Here is a 13,791-nt window from a genome sequence, read left to right on the forward strand (position 1 = left end):
AGGACTACGGTCTTGGCGAACGTTATACATACCTATGCTGCACTTCCTACAAGAGTGATGAACTGAACACATCAATTCCAGGTTGAGGGACTGATTACCTCAAACTTCTCTCCTTACCCATTTATACTTTGTATTGGACTGATGAAGCCACTGTGTGGCGAAACGTTTCTTCAATAAAGATTCCCATGTGTTGCATAAGTGTCTCAATTCTCCTTTGATGAAGCCACTGTGTGGCGAAACGTTTCCTCATTAAAGATACGCAAGTGTTGCACATGTGTCTAGTTTATCAACAATTTACATAAACGACATAGATGAGGGAATAAATAGCAACATAAGCAAATTTGCTAATGGCACCAAAATAGGCCGTCCAATTCATTCTAATGAGGACACAAGAGCTCTCCAGGATGATTTGAATAGACTGATGCAATGGTCGGAGAAGTGGCAGATGCAGTTTAATATAGACAAATGCAAAGTTCTAAATGTTGAACAGGGAAAATAACCATGCCACATATAAAGTAAATAATGTAGATCTTAATACTACTGATTGCGAAAAGGATTTAGGAGTTCTGGTTAGCAGTAATCTGAAACCAAGACAACAGTGCATAAGTGTTTGCAATAAAGCTAACAGAATCCTTGGTTTCGTATCAAGAAGTGTAAATAATAGAAGTCCTCAGGTTTTCTTCAACTCTATATATCCTGGGTTAAGCCTTATTTAGACTATGCTGCACAGTTCTGGTCACCGTATTACAGAATGGATATAAATGCTCTGGAAAACGTACAGAGGAGGATGACAAAGTTGATCCCATGTGTCAGAAATCTTCCCTATGAGGACAGACTGAGGGCCCTGAATCTGCACTCTCTAGAAAGGCGTAGAATTAGAGGGGATATGATCGAGGTGTATAAATGGAAAACGGGAATAAATAAAGGGGATGTAAATAGCGTGCCGAAAATTTCCAGCCAAGACAGGACTCGCAGCAATGGTTTCAAGTTGAAAAAATTCAGATTCAGAAAAGATATAAGAAAGCACTAGTTTGGTAATAGAGTTGTGGATGAGTGGAACAAACTCCCGAGTACAGTTATAGAGGCTAAAACGTTGTGTAGTTTTAAAAATAGGTTATGTGGTGACGTGTACTTAGTCCAGTGGTGACGTGTACTTAGCTTTGCAGTGGTGACATGTACTTAGCTCTGTGAAGACCTGTTTGTGTGCTCTCTGTGAATCTGAACCAGGATGCCCTCTCTTGAGCAACTTTACCAGCAGCTGAGAGAAGAGCTCAGAGTTGCAAAGATGGAGATACGACGATTAACGGAGGAGAACAAGAGGATTCGTAGTAATCCTCCTGTTGTGAGTCCCCAGGTTAAGAGGGGAGCTTGGTCAGTGGCCGGGCAACATGGAACCAAGCTGAAGATCAAGAAAACGATTGGAGAGGCAGAAACAACGAGAAACCAGAAGACTGCCGTGGAAACTTCCCACCCATTCTCGGTGCTACCTGACGAATGTGAGTGTTCTACTGGGAATGCCACAACGAGCACCAAAGAAGTATTGGCAGACGTGAGTGAGACATCCCTAGAAACCCCAACGAAGACCATCGAGAACGTCTTGACGAATTCTACAAGTGGTGTAATGCTACCTGGCGAATGTGAGTCGACTACTCGGAGCATCACGACGGACGACGCCAAGGAAGGTAAAAACATTGTTGTTGTTGGGGATAGCCAGATTAGGTACATGGATAGGGCATTCTGCTTGAAGGATAGGAGTAGGAGGCAGAGAGTGTGTTTTCCTGGGGCTGGGATGAAGGATATTGTTAGCCGTCTGGATAACATCATGAGAGGTAATGGGAGCAATCCTATTATCTGTCTCAGTGCTGGAGGCAACGATGTTGGCAGACGTAGGAGTGAGGACCTGATTAGCAGGTATAGGTCAGCAATAGAGATAATTAGGAGGAAGGGTGGGAAACCTGTCATATGTGGCATTTTGCCAAGGAGAGGAGTTGGAAATGAATGGTTGTCCAGAGCAATTGGTGTCAATTGCTGGCTGGACAAATACTGTAAGGAAAATGCGGTAACATTCATTGACAACTGGGACCTCTTCTATGGCAGAAATGACATGTGTACCAGGGATGGGGTTCACTTATCTAGGTGTGGGGTGGGAGCACTGGCCAACGCAGTGGAGGGAGCTGTTAGGTCTTTAAACTAGGAACAGTTAGTGGTATGGGTTTTTGCGGGAAAACGGTGAAGTCTAAGGGTAGTAATATGAGTACTAGGAGAACTAGTAATAGGCAAAATAAGGTGGATATTGGAAAGCCAGTGTCACTAATTGACAAGGACAGTAATAGGATTAGTGGAATAACAGAAAGGAGCAGGAAGGTTAAAGAGAGAGGAGGGTCTTTAGGTATTTATTACACAAATAGTCGCAGTGCTAGGAATAAGATGGACGAGTTGAGACTAGTTGCTAGTGCAGGTAACATAGATGAATTTGCCATTACTGAGACGTGGTTTAATTCAAAAAGTCGGGACATGCCTGCAAAATGTCACATTCAGGGTTTTAAATTGTTCCAAGTAGATAGAAGTATCGGGAAGGGGGGTGGGGTGGCACTGTATGTCCGAGATCGCTTGAACTGTTGCATAAAAACGGGTATTAAGTCTGAAGTAACACATACAGAGTCTGTTTGGATAGAATTTTCAGAGGGGCATGAAAAGTTAATTTTAGGTATGATATACCGTCCCCCAAATTTAGATAGGGACCAGGGGAGACTACTATGGGAGGAAATTGTTAGGGCCACAAGGCACGATAATGTAGTAATTCTAGGAGACTTTAGCTTTAGTCATATTGATTGGAATTTCTTGACTGGGAATTTAGAATCATACGACTTCTTAGAAGTAGTTCAGGATTGTTTTTTGAAGCAGTTTGTGACAGAACCTACAAGGGGTAATAACCTGCTTAACTTAGTTTTGGCAAACAATGAATCCCTTGTTAATCATTTAGAAGTTTCAGAGCAACTGCTAGCGACCACAAATCAATTACATTTAGAATTGAATGGAAGTATGATAGTAGGGATAACTCAGTAACAGTCCCAGATTTTCGCTTAGCAGATTACGATGGGCTTAGAGAACACTTATCTGTTGACTGGGGTAACGAAGAGAGCTATCAATATGACAGTTTTCTGAACACAATACATGCTGCTCAAAGAACGTTTATCCCTTATAAAGAAATTAGATCAAATAGAAATGACCCAAAATGGATGAATAATAGGCTGAAATATCTACTAGAGCATAAGAAAGGAATTTATAGGCATATCAAAAGAGGCGAGGGTCATCTTATGAATCAGTATATTGACATTAAGAGGGACATTAAAAAGGGGATAAGAAAAGCTAAAAGGGACTATGAAATTAAAGTTGCTAGGGATTCTAAAACTAACCCAAAAAGTTTTTTCCAGGTATATAGAACAAAAGTCAGAGATAAGATAGGTCCCCTTAAAAATAACTATGGGCATCTTACTGACAAAGAGAATGAAATGTGCTCGATTTTAAATAATTATTTTCTCTCGGTTTTTACACAGGAAGACACTAATAATATTCTGGTAATTAATTTTTATAGTGGGCCAGAAGAAGATAAATTATGTAACATCACAGTCACTAGTGAAATGGTTGTGAAGCAGATAGACAGACTGAAGCAAAATAAGTCACCGGGTCCTGATGAGGTTTTTTCAAGGGTTCTAAAGGAATGCAAAATGGAAGTCTGTGAACCATTAACTAATATTTTTAATTCATCTCTTCAAACAGGTATAGTGTCTGATATGTGGAAGATGGCTAATGTAATTCCTATTTTTAAAACAGGGGACAAGTCGTTACCGTCAAATTACCGCCCAATAAGCCTGACCTCAATTGTAGGCAAATTACTAGAGTCAATTATAGCTGAGATTATAGGAAGCCATCTCGATAAGCATAGCTTGATTAATGATACTCAGCATGGATTCACAAGAGGCCGGTCTTGTCTAACTAATTTATTAACTTTCTTCAGTGAAGCTTTTGAGGCTGTTGACCATGATAAAGAATTTGATATTGTTTACTTAGATTTTAGTAAGGCATTTGATAGAGTTCCGCACCAAAGACTGTTGAAAAAAAGTAGCAGCTCATGGCATTGGGGGAAGGGTGCTCTCGTGGATCGAATCATGGCTCACAGACAGGAAGCAGAGTGTGTCCATAAATGGGGTTAAATCCGAGTGGGGATCAGTAACAAGTGGCGTTCCACAGGGATCAGTCTTGGGCCCGTTGTTGTTTATAATATATATCAATGATCTTGATGAAGGAATTACTAGTGATATGAGCAAATTCGCCGATGACACGAAGATAGGTAGGATAATTGATTCAATCGTAGATGTTAGGGAACTTCAGGAGGATTTAGACAAACTCTACTCTTGATCAGAAAAGTGGGAGATGCAGTTCAATGTAGATAAATGCAAGGTTCTGAAGCTCGGGAGTGTCCATAACCCTAGCACTTATAAGTTAAATAATGTAGAACTTAGCCATACAGATTGCGAAAAGGACTTGAGGGTTATGGTAAGCAGCAACCTTAAACCAAGACAGCAATGCCTAAGCGTACGTAATAAGGCAAATAGATTACTGGGATTTATATCAAGAAGTGTAAGCAACAGAAGTCCAGAGGTCATACTGCAGCTTTATACATCATTAGTAAGGCCTGACCTAGATTATGCAGCTCAATTCTGTTAGGTAAGACACATATGCAACAGTTAGACAACTTTATTCCGAAACGTTTCGCCTACACAGTAGGCTTCAGTCGAATACAGAAAGTAGGCAGGAACAGTAGAGATGTGAAGACGATGTAATCAGTCCATCACCCTTGTAGTCGTAGAATTTGAGGTTGTCAGTCCCTCGGCCTGGAGAAGTTCAGTTCCATAGTCAGATAGTTCCTGACTATGGAACTGAACTTCTCCAGGCCGAGGGACTGACAACCTCAAATTCTACGACTACAAGGGTGATGGACTGATTTCATCGTCTTCACATCTCTACTGTTCCTGCCTACTTTCTGTATTCGACTGAAGAAGCCTACTGTGTAGGCGAAACGTTTCGGAATAAAGTTGTCTAACTGTTGCATATGTGTCTTACCTAACAACCTGTCGGTATTGTATACCATTTTGATGTTCAGCTCAATTCTGGTCTCCATATTACAGAATGGACATAAATTCGTTAGAAAACATTCAGCGTAGGATGACTAAATTAATACATAGCATTAGAAATCTTCCTTATGAAGAAAGATTGAAGACTCTTAAGTTACATTCACTTGTTAGACGAAGAATGAGGGGAGACCTGATCGAAGTGTATAAGTGGAAGATAGGTAATAATAAAGGGGATATTAACAAGGTCTTGAGGATATCTCTCCAAGAGAGAACCCGCAGTAATGGATTTAAATTAGATAAGTTTAGATTTAGAAAGGACATAGGAAAGTATTGGTTTGGAAATAGGGTAGTTGATGAGTGGAACAGTCTACCTAGTTGGGTTATTGAGGCTAGGACTTTGGGTAGTTTCAAATTTAGGTTGGATAAGTACATGAGTGGGAGGGGTTGGATTTGAGAGGGACTTGCACATCGGAGCTTGTTTCTTGGGTGGCATTGAAAATTGGGTTGGTCAAATGTTTGTTAGTGGGATGAATTGTAAAGGACCTGCCTAGTATGGGCCAGCAGGCCTGCTGCAGTGTTCCTCCTTTCTTATGTTCTTATGTTATAAATACATGATTATGAGGTTAAAGTTGCAAGAAAACCGAAGCCTAACCCAAAAGGATTCTTTCAGGTATACAGAAGTAAGATCAGGGACAAGATAGGCCCACTCAAAAGTTACTCGGGTCAGCTCACTGACAGTGATAAGAAAATGTGCAGAATTTTTAACACATACTTTCTCTCAGTTTTTACACAGGAAGATACTAGCGATATTCCAGAAATAATAAATTATGTAGAACAGGACGATAATAAACTATGCACGATTAGGGTCACAAGTGACTGTACACAAGGGTTCTAAAGGAATGTAAAGAGGAGATTAGTAAACTGGCATGGTGCCAGATAAGTGAAAAATGGCAAATGTGATACCTATTTTCAAAGCAGGTGACAGGTCCTTAGCTTCGAACTATAGACCAATAAGCCTAACCTCCATAGTGGGAAAATTTATGGAATCAATAATTGCCGAGGCAGTTCGTAGCACCTTGAAAAACATAAATTAACCAAAAAAATCTCAGCATGGTTTTACAAAGGGGCATTCCTGCCTTATGAATTTATTAACTTTTTTCACTGATGTATTTGAGGAGGTAGATCATGGTAATGAGTATGATATTGTGTATATGGACTTCAGTAAGGCTTTTGACAGGGTCCCACATCAGAGACTATTGAGGAAAATTAAAGCACATGGAATAGGAGGAGAATTTTTTTCCTGGATAGAGGCATGGTTGACAAATAGGCAGCAGAGAGTTTGCAGGAATATCAAATGGTATACAATACCATTTGATACAATCTCTTGTTCTCCTCCGTTAATTGCCGTATCTCTAGCTTAGCAACCCTAAGCTCTTCTTTCAGCTGCTGGTAATGTTGCTCAAGAGAGGGCACCCTGGTTCAGATTCACAGAGAGCACACAAACAGGTCTTCACAGAGCTATGTACACGTCACCACTGAGCTAAGTACACGTCACCACTGAGCTAAGTACACGTCACCACTGAGCTAAGTACACGTCAACACTGAGCTAAGTACACGTCACCACTAACTGGAAGAGTGACCGGCATCACTCACTGCTGAGGCTGCATCTTGTGTTGCCACTCTCATCAGCATCCAGTGACACAACTTTGTCTTCTGACATTATCTTGACCACCTCACCATCATCACAAGGATGTGTGTGTAATTCTCATCAACTTCACGTCATCTGCAAACAGGGACACCTCAGAGTCTATTCCTTCCTTTATAAAACTGGGTTGCTTAAATGTGCGTGGATGTAGTGCGGATGACAAGAAACAGATGATTGCTGATGTTATGAATGAAAAGAAGTTGGATGTCCTGGCCCTAAGCGAAACAAAGCTGAAGGGGGTAGGAGAGTTTCAGTGGGGGGAAATAAATGGGATTAAATCTGGAGTATCTGAGAGAGTTAGAGCAAAGGAAGGGGTAGCAGTAATGTTAAATGATCAGTTATGGAAGGAGAAAAGAGAATATGAATGTGTAAATTCAAGAATTATGTGGATTAAAGTAAAGGTTGGATGCGAGAAGTGGGTCATAATAAGCGTGTATGCACCTGGAGAAGAGAGAAATGCAGAGGAGAGAGAGAGATTTTGGGAGATGTTAAGTGAATGTATAGGAGCCTTTGAACCAAATGAGAGAGTAATTGTGGTAGGGGACCTGAATGCTAAAGTAGGAGAAACCTTTAGAGAGGGTGTGGTAGGTAAGTTTGGGGTGCCAGGTGTAAATGATAATGGGAGCCCTTTGATTGAACTTTGTATAGAAAGGGGTTTAGTTATAGGTAATACATATTTTAAGAAAAAGAGGATAAATAAGTATACACGATATGATGTAGGGCGAAATGACAGTAGTTTGTTGGATTATGTATTGGTAGATAAAAGACTGTTGAGTAGACTTCAGGATGTACATGTTTATAGAGGGGCCACAGATATATCAGATCACTTTCTAGTTGTAGCTACACTGAGAGTAAAAGGTAGATGGGATACAAGGAGAATAGAAGCATCAGGGAAGAGAGAGGTGAAGGTTTATAAACTAAAAGAGGAGGCAGTTAGGGTAAGATATAAACAGCTATTGGAGGATAGATGGGCTAATGAGAGCATAGGCAATGGGGTCGAAGAGGTATGGGCTAGGTTTAAAAATGTAGTGTTAGAGTGTTCAGCAGAAGTTTGTGGTTACAGGAAAGTGGGTGCAGGAGGGAAGAGGAGCGATTGGTGGAATGATGATGTAAAGAGAGTAGTAAGGGAGAAAAAGTTAGCATATGAGAAGTTTTTTACAAAGTAGAAGTGATGCAAGGAGGGAAGAGTATATGGAGAAAAAGAGAGAAGTTAAGAGAGTGGTGAAGCAATGTAAAAAGAGAGCAAATGAGAGAGTGGGTGAGATGTTATCAACAAATTTTGTTGAAAATAAGAAAAAGTTTTGGAGTGAGATTAACAAGTTAAGAAAGCCTAGAGAACAAATGGATTTGTCAGTTAAAAATAGGAGAGGAGAGTTATTAAATGGAGAGTTAGAGGTATTGGGAAGATGGAGGGAATATTTTGAGGAATTGTTAAATGTTGATGAAGATAGGGAAGCTGTGATTTCGTGTATAGGGCAAGGAGGAATAACATCTTGTAGGAGTGAGGAAGAGCCAGTTGTGAGTGTGGGGGAAGTTCGTGAGGCAGTAGGTAAAATGAAAGGGGGTAAGGCAGCCGGGATTGATGGGATAAAGATAGAAATGTTAAAAGCAGGTGGGGATATAGTTTTGGAGTGGTTGGTGCAATTATTTAATAAATGTATGGAAGAGGGTAAGGTACCTAGGGATTGGCAGAGAGCATGCATAGTTCCTTTGTATAAAGGCAAAGGGGATAAAAGAGAGTGCAAAAATTATAGGGGGATAAGTCTGTTGAGTGTACCTGGTAAGGTGTATGGTAGAGTTATAATTGAAAGAATTAAGAGTAAGACGGAGAATAGGATAGCAGATGAACAAGGAGGCTTTAGGAAAGGTAGGGGGTGTGTGGACCAGGTGTTTACAGTGAAACATATAAGTGAACAGTATTTAGATAAGGCTAAAGAGGTCTTTGTGGCATTTATGGATTTGGAAAAGGCGTATGACAGGGTGGATAGGGGGGCAATGTGGCAGATGTTGCAAGTGTATGGTGTAGGAGGTAGGTTACTGAAAGCAGTGAAGAGTTTTTACGAGGATAGTGAGGCTCAAGTTAGAGTATGTAGGAAAGAGGGAAATTTTTTCCCAGTAAAGGTAGGCCTTAGACAAGGATGTGTGATGTCACCGTGGTTGTTTAATATATTTATAGATGGGGTTGTAAGAGAAGTAAATGCGAGGGTCTTGGCAAGAGGCGTGGAGTTAAAAGATAAAGAATCACACACAAAATGGGAGTTGTCACAGCTGCTCTTTGCTGATGACACTGTGCTCTTGGGAGATTCTGAAGAGAAGTTGCAGAGATTGGTGGATGAATTTGGTAGGGTGTGCAAAAGAAGAAAATTAAAGGTGAATACAGGAAAGAGTAAGGTTATGAGGATAACAAAAAGATTAGGTGATGAAAGATTGAATATCAGATTGGAGGGAGAGAGTATGGAGGAGGTGAACGTATTCAGATATTTGGGAGTGGACGTGTCAGCGGATGGGTCTATGAAAGATGAGGTGAATCATAGAATTGATGAGGGAAAAAGAGTGAGTGGTGCACTTAGGAGTCTGTGGAGACAAAGAACTTTGTCCTTGGAGGCAAAGAGGGGAATGTATGAGAGTATAGTTTTACCAACGCTCTTATATGGGTGTGAAGCGTGGGTGATGAATGTTGCAGCGAGGAGAAGGCTGGAGGCAGTGGAGATGTCATGTCTGAGGGCAATGTGTGGTGTGAATATAATGCAGAGAATTCGTAGTTTGGAAGTTAGGAGGAGGTGCGGGATTACCAAAACTGTTGTCCAGAGGGCTGAGGAAGGGTTGTTGAGGTGGTTCGGACATGTAGAGAGAATGGAGCGAAACAGAATGACTTCAAGAGTGTATCAGTCTGTAGTGGAAGGAAGGCGGGGTAGGGGTCGGCCTAGGAAGGGTTGGAGGGAGGGGGTAAAGGAGGTTTTGTGTGCGAGGGGCTTGGACTTCCAGCAGGCATGCGTGAGCGTGTTTGATAGGAGTGAATGGAGACAAATGGTTTTTAATACTTGACGTGCTGTTGGAGTGTGAGCAAAGTAACATTTATGAAGGGATTCAGGGAAACCGGCAGGCCGGACTTGAGTCCTGGAGATGGGAAGTACAGTGCCTGCACTCTGAAGGAGGGGTGTTAATGTTGCAGTTTAAAAACTGTAGTGTAAAGCACCCTTCTGGCAAGACAGTGATGGAGTGAATGATGGTGAAAGTTTTTCTTTTTCGGGCCACCCTGCCTTGGTGGGAATCGGCCAGTGTGATAATAAAAAATAAAAAAATGTCGTTCACAAATACCAGAAACAGCACTGGTCCTAGGACCAGTGTGTGTGTGTGTGTGTGTGTGTGTGTGTGTGTGTGTGTGTGTGTGTGTGTGTTTGTGCGTGTGTGCGTGTGTTTGTGTGTGTGTGTATGCTCATCTATATGTGGTTGCAAGGGTCGAGTCCCAGCTCTTGGTCTCGCCTCTTCGCCGGTCGCTACTAGGACCCCTCTCTCTCTCCCTACTCGAAAAGCCTTATCGTACCTTTTCTTAAAACTATGTATAGATCCTTCCTCCACTACTTTGCTCTCCAAACTGTTCCACTTCCTGACAACTCTAAGGCTAAAGAAATACTTTCTAATGTCCCTATGACTCATCTGAGTTTTCATCTTCCAGTTGTGTCCCATCTCTGAAACATTCTGTTCCTGTCCACCTTGTATTTTATTCATCGTTATCATAACCCTCCTCTCCTCCAGTGTGTGTGTGTGTCTATGTGTGTGTGTGTGTTTGTGTGTGTGTGTGTGTGCATGATAGGTATATAGTGATTTTGGGTCTGAAGAAAAAGCATGAACCATGAGAAAACATGACACAGACAGGATGAAAGTGAGAAAGGTACAATTTAGTGAGATGGGGCTGTCTAAAGTACTGAAAGACGCTCATTTTTTTTTTTAGCCAAAAAATGCAGCATCCAGCGGCGTGAAAAAGAGATCATTATTTATACCATGGGCGACAAAATTAAAGGTGAGCGAGGATTCAGATGTTAAGAGGGAAATCCTCTTTAATTAAGATGGTCACTCTACTGATACAGAAAGAGTATACTAGAGCATCAGGTGCTAGTAAACACTCGTTAAATTAGAGTATTTGGGAAACTGAAGGTCGCCCAGATATAGAGCCGGGAAGAGAGGGATGGGGGAAGGGAAAGTAAGTCTTCCCGTAGGGAACAACCATCCCGGAGGAGGAAGAAGGATCAAAGGAATGTTCTCACATATCTGACACAGTCAACATCAATAAGGCAGGCTTCTCCTCTCCCATCACCACTCTCACCAGCACCCTCCCATCACCCCTTCCATCTCCCTTCCCACCAGTACCTTCGCATCCTCTTCCCCACCCCTATAAAGAGCTTCACACAACTCCCTCTCCTCAAGTTCCACACCTTCCTTCAGACTAACACCTCCGCCCTACACTCGACACTGTCACGGCTCAACTTGCAGTTTGCAACACCAGCCTGCAACTCACTCTTGATAAAATCACACTAAGAAACTGTAGAAAGTGCAAAGAATCGCAACAAAACTGGTCCAGGAGCTAAATGGAGTGAATAATGAAGAGAAAATAATGGAATTGAACCTGATGATCTTCAGACGATAGAAGGAACAGAAAAGACATGATAACATAAGACCATAAGAAGGAAGGAGCACTGCAGTAGGCCTACTGACCTCTGCTAGGCAAATCCAAGTCACTTACCGACCTAAGCTACTGGCCAAAGCCAGTCAGGGGCAAGTCTAGCTTGCGCTAGACAAACTAGCGCAAGCCAGTCAGGTCCAACTCACACCCACCCACACCCATTCATGTATTTGTCTAACCCATTTTTAAAACGACACAGTTTTAGCTTCAATGACAGTACTCGGGAGTTTGTTCCACTCGTCCACAACTCTTACCAAACCAGTACTTTCCTATATTTTTTCTGAACCTAAATTTTTCCAGCTTGAAATCATTGATGCGAGTCCTACCTTGGTTGGATACTTTTAGCACGTTATTTACATTCCCTATATTTATTCCTATTTTCCATTTATACACCTCAGTCATATTCCCCCTATTTCTATGTCTTTCTAGAGAGTGCAGATTTAGGGCCTCAGTCTATCCTCTCAGGAAAAATTTCTGATACATGGGATCAACTTCCCAAATATCAGGACTTAATAACGTTGATAAAAATGGACTTTTTGGAGAGGTAAGAAATGAGCACACAAGGTCACAGTTGTCGGTTAAAGATAAATAATGGAGAAATGTTATGGTGATACCGACAAGATGTGGAAAAAGACACTTACATACAGTTTAAGACATCTATTAAAGAAAACAGGTCATTAATTATTTATTCAGCCTCAAACAGATCAGGTAATGGACTGAACTAGAGAAAGTAGCAAGAGAGGCAGGAATTTATGAACAGGGTCCACGAGTCAAAGCGGGTGTAAAGTGGTGACCATCATTATGAGAATGGGTGGCGAATCGACCCCTATAACCAGAAATAAGTAAATACAAATGAGTAAAAAACACACGCCGACATAGTAGAGGCGGGATCCATATGTAGTTTTAAGAAGAGGTATGATAAAGCTCTTGCAGCCGCAAGAGAGTGGGCCAAGTAGCTACCAACGAAGAATCGGGCAAAGAGCTTTGAATCGACCTCTGCAACCACCACATTTAGGTGACTACACACACAGATATACAAACACACACACACACACACACACAGCCAGGAGCTGGAATGCAACCCCTGCAGCCACATATAGATGAGTACACACAAACACTCCTCCCTCCTGGACCGCGTGGAGGCGTTCGTTTACCTTCCTCAGCACGTGGGTGTTTAAAGAAAGGTTGGTTGTCAGCGGCGTGGTATGTGGTCAAGCCCTCAGTACCTCGAGTCACCCTGGGATTTCCACAAAACCCAAATGGACAACTTCCAGTCTCTCTCTCTCTCTCTCTCTCTCTCTCTCTCTCTCTCTCTCTCTCTCTCTCTCTCTCTCTCTCTCTCGTTCCTGTTGTCTCTGCAAATGCACATCACCCACTTCACATCCAAATAGCCTTTTGTTTTTATCCTCATACACCACTCGTAGCTTCTCTTAAGACTGTTACATCATTCACTCTCTCAGATAAGGCACACATCCCTCCATTTTCAATTGTCCTGAAAAATTCGCACAGTCAGATACTTAACTAACCCAGCGAGACTCTCAACACGCCTCGTCTTTTCGATGCACGATGGACGTGTGGCAAATGGTGAACCTGCAGTAGCCAGTCTAAGGAAAGACAATTAAGGAAGCAGCTGTTCACATCATCCCCGAGAAGCACAGTTTAGCAAGGTGACGACAGGAGGAAAGGATCTCTGGCGAAGGAGTGGGGGATCGACACAGGCAAGTGTTGGTTTAGTAAAATGAATCAACAAGGTAACCTGGGTGGGTCAACACAGTAGCTGTCGTCGGGAAGCATTGCTTCATCCTCGATACTCAAATATTTCTCCTCTCTATTTATTTTTTCTGAATTGTTTTTCTCTCGTAAAAAGAATATGTATTTTTTGAACTTCTTTCTCAAATTGAATGTTTCTGGAGTGCATGCACAACAGACCTTCACACACACAAAATATGCATTTTGTAAACTCGATATTGTTGAATGGAATGCAAACGAGAACTTCAAACAAGACTAATTCTATTTTTCTTCACAGGAGTGTGCAACTCGCAATAAATTTTTGTAGTAATGGCACCAGCGGCAGCAACAACAACAGCAGCAGTAGTAGCAGTAGCAGCAGCAACAGCAGCAGCAACAGCAGCAGCAGTGGCGGCGAAGGAAGCAACAACAATAGCAGCAGCAGCAGCGGTCGCAGCGGCGGCAGCGGCGGCAGCAGCAGCAGCGGCGGCAGCAGAAGCAACAGCAGCAACAGCAACAGCAGCAGCAACAGCAGCAGCATA

General features: G+C 42.0%; 1 pseudogene; it reads left to right on the forward strand.

Annotated features, from left to right (window-relative positions):
- Positions 1–1,228: 1,228 nt before the first annotated feature.
- The window catches only part of LOC138852388 (putative mediator of RNA polymerase II transcription subunit 26), an 18,063-nt pseudogene continuing 5,500 nt past the window's right edge, over positions 1,229–13,791 (forward strand).

The sequence above is a fragment of the Cherax quadricarinatus genome, chromosome 8, assembly GCF_038502225.1.
Source record: "Cherax quadricarinatus isolate ZL_2023a chromosome 8, ASM3850222v1, whole genome shotgun sequence".
In the NCBI taxonomy this organism is placed as follows: Eukaryota; Metazoa; Arthropoda; class Malacostraca; order Decapoda; family Parastacidae; genus Cherax; species Cherax quadricarinatus.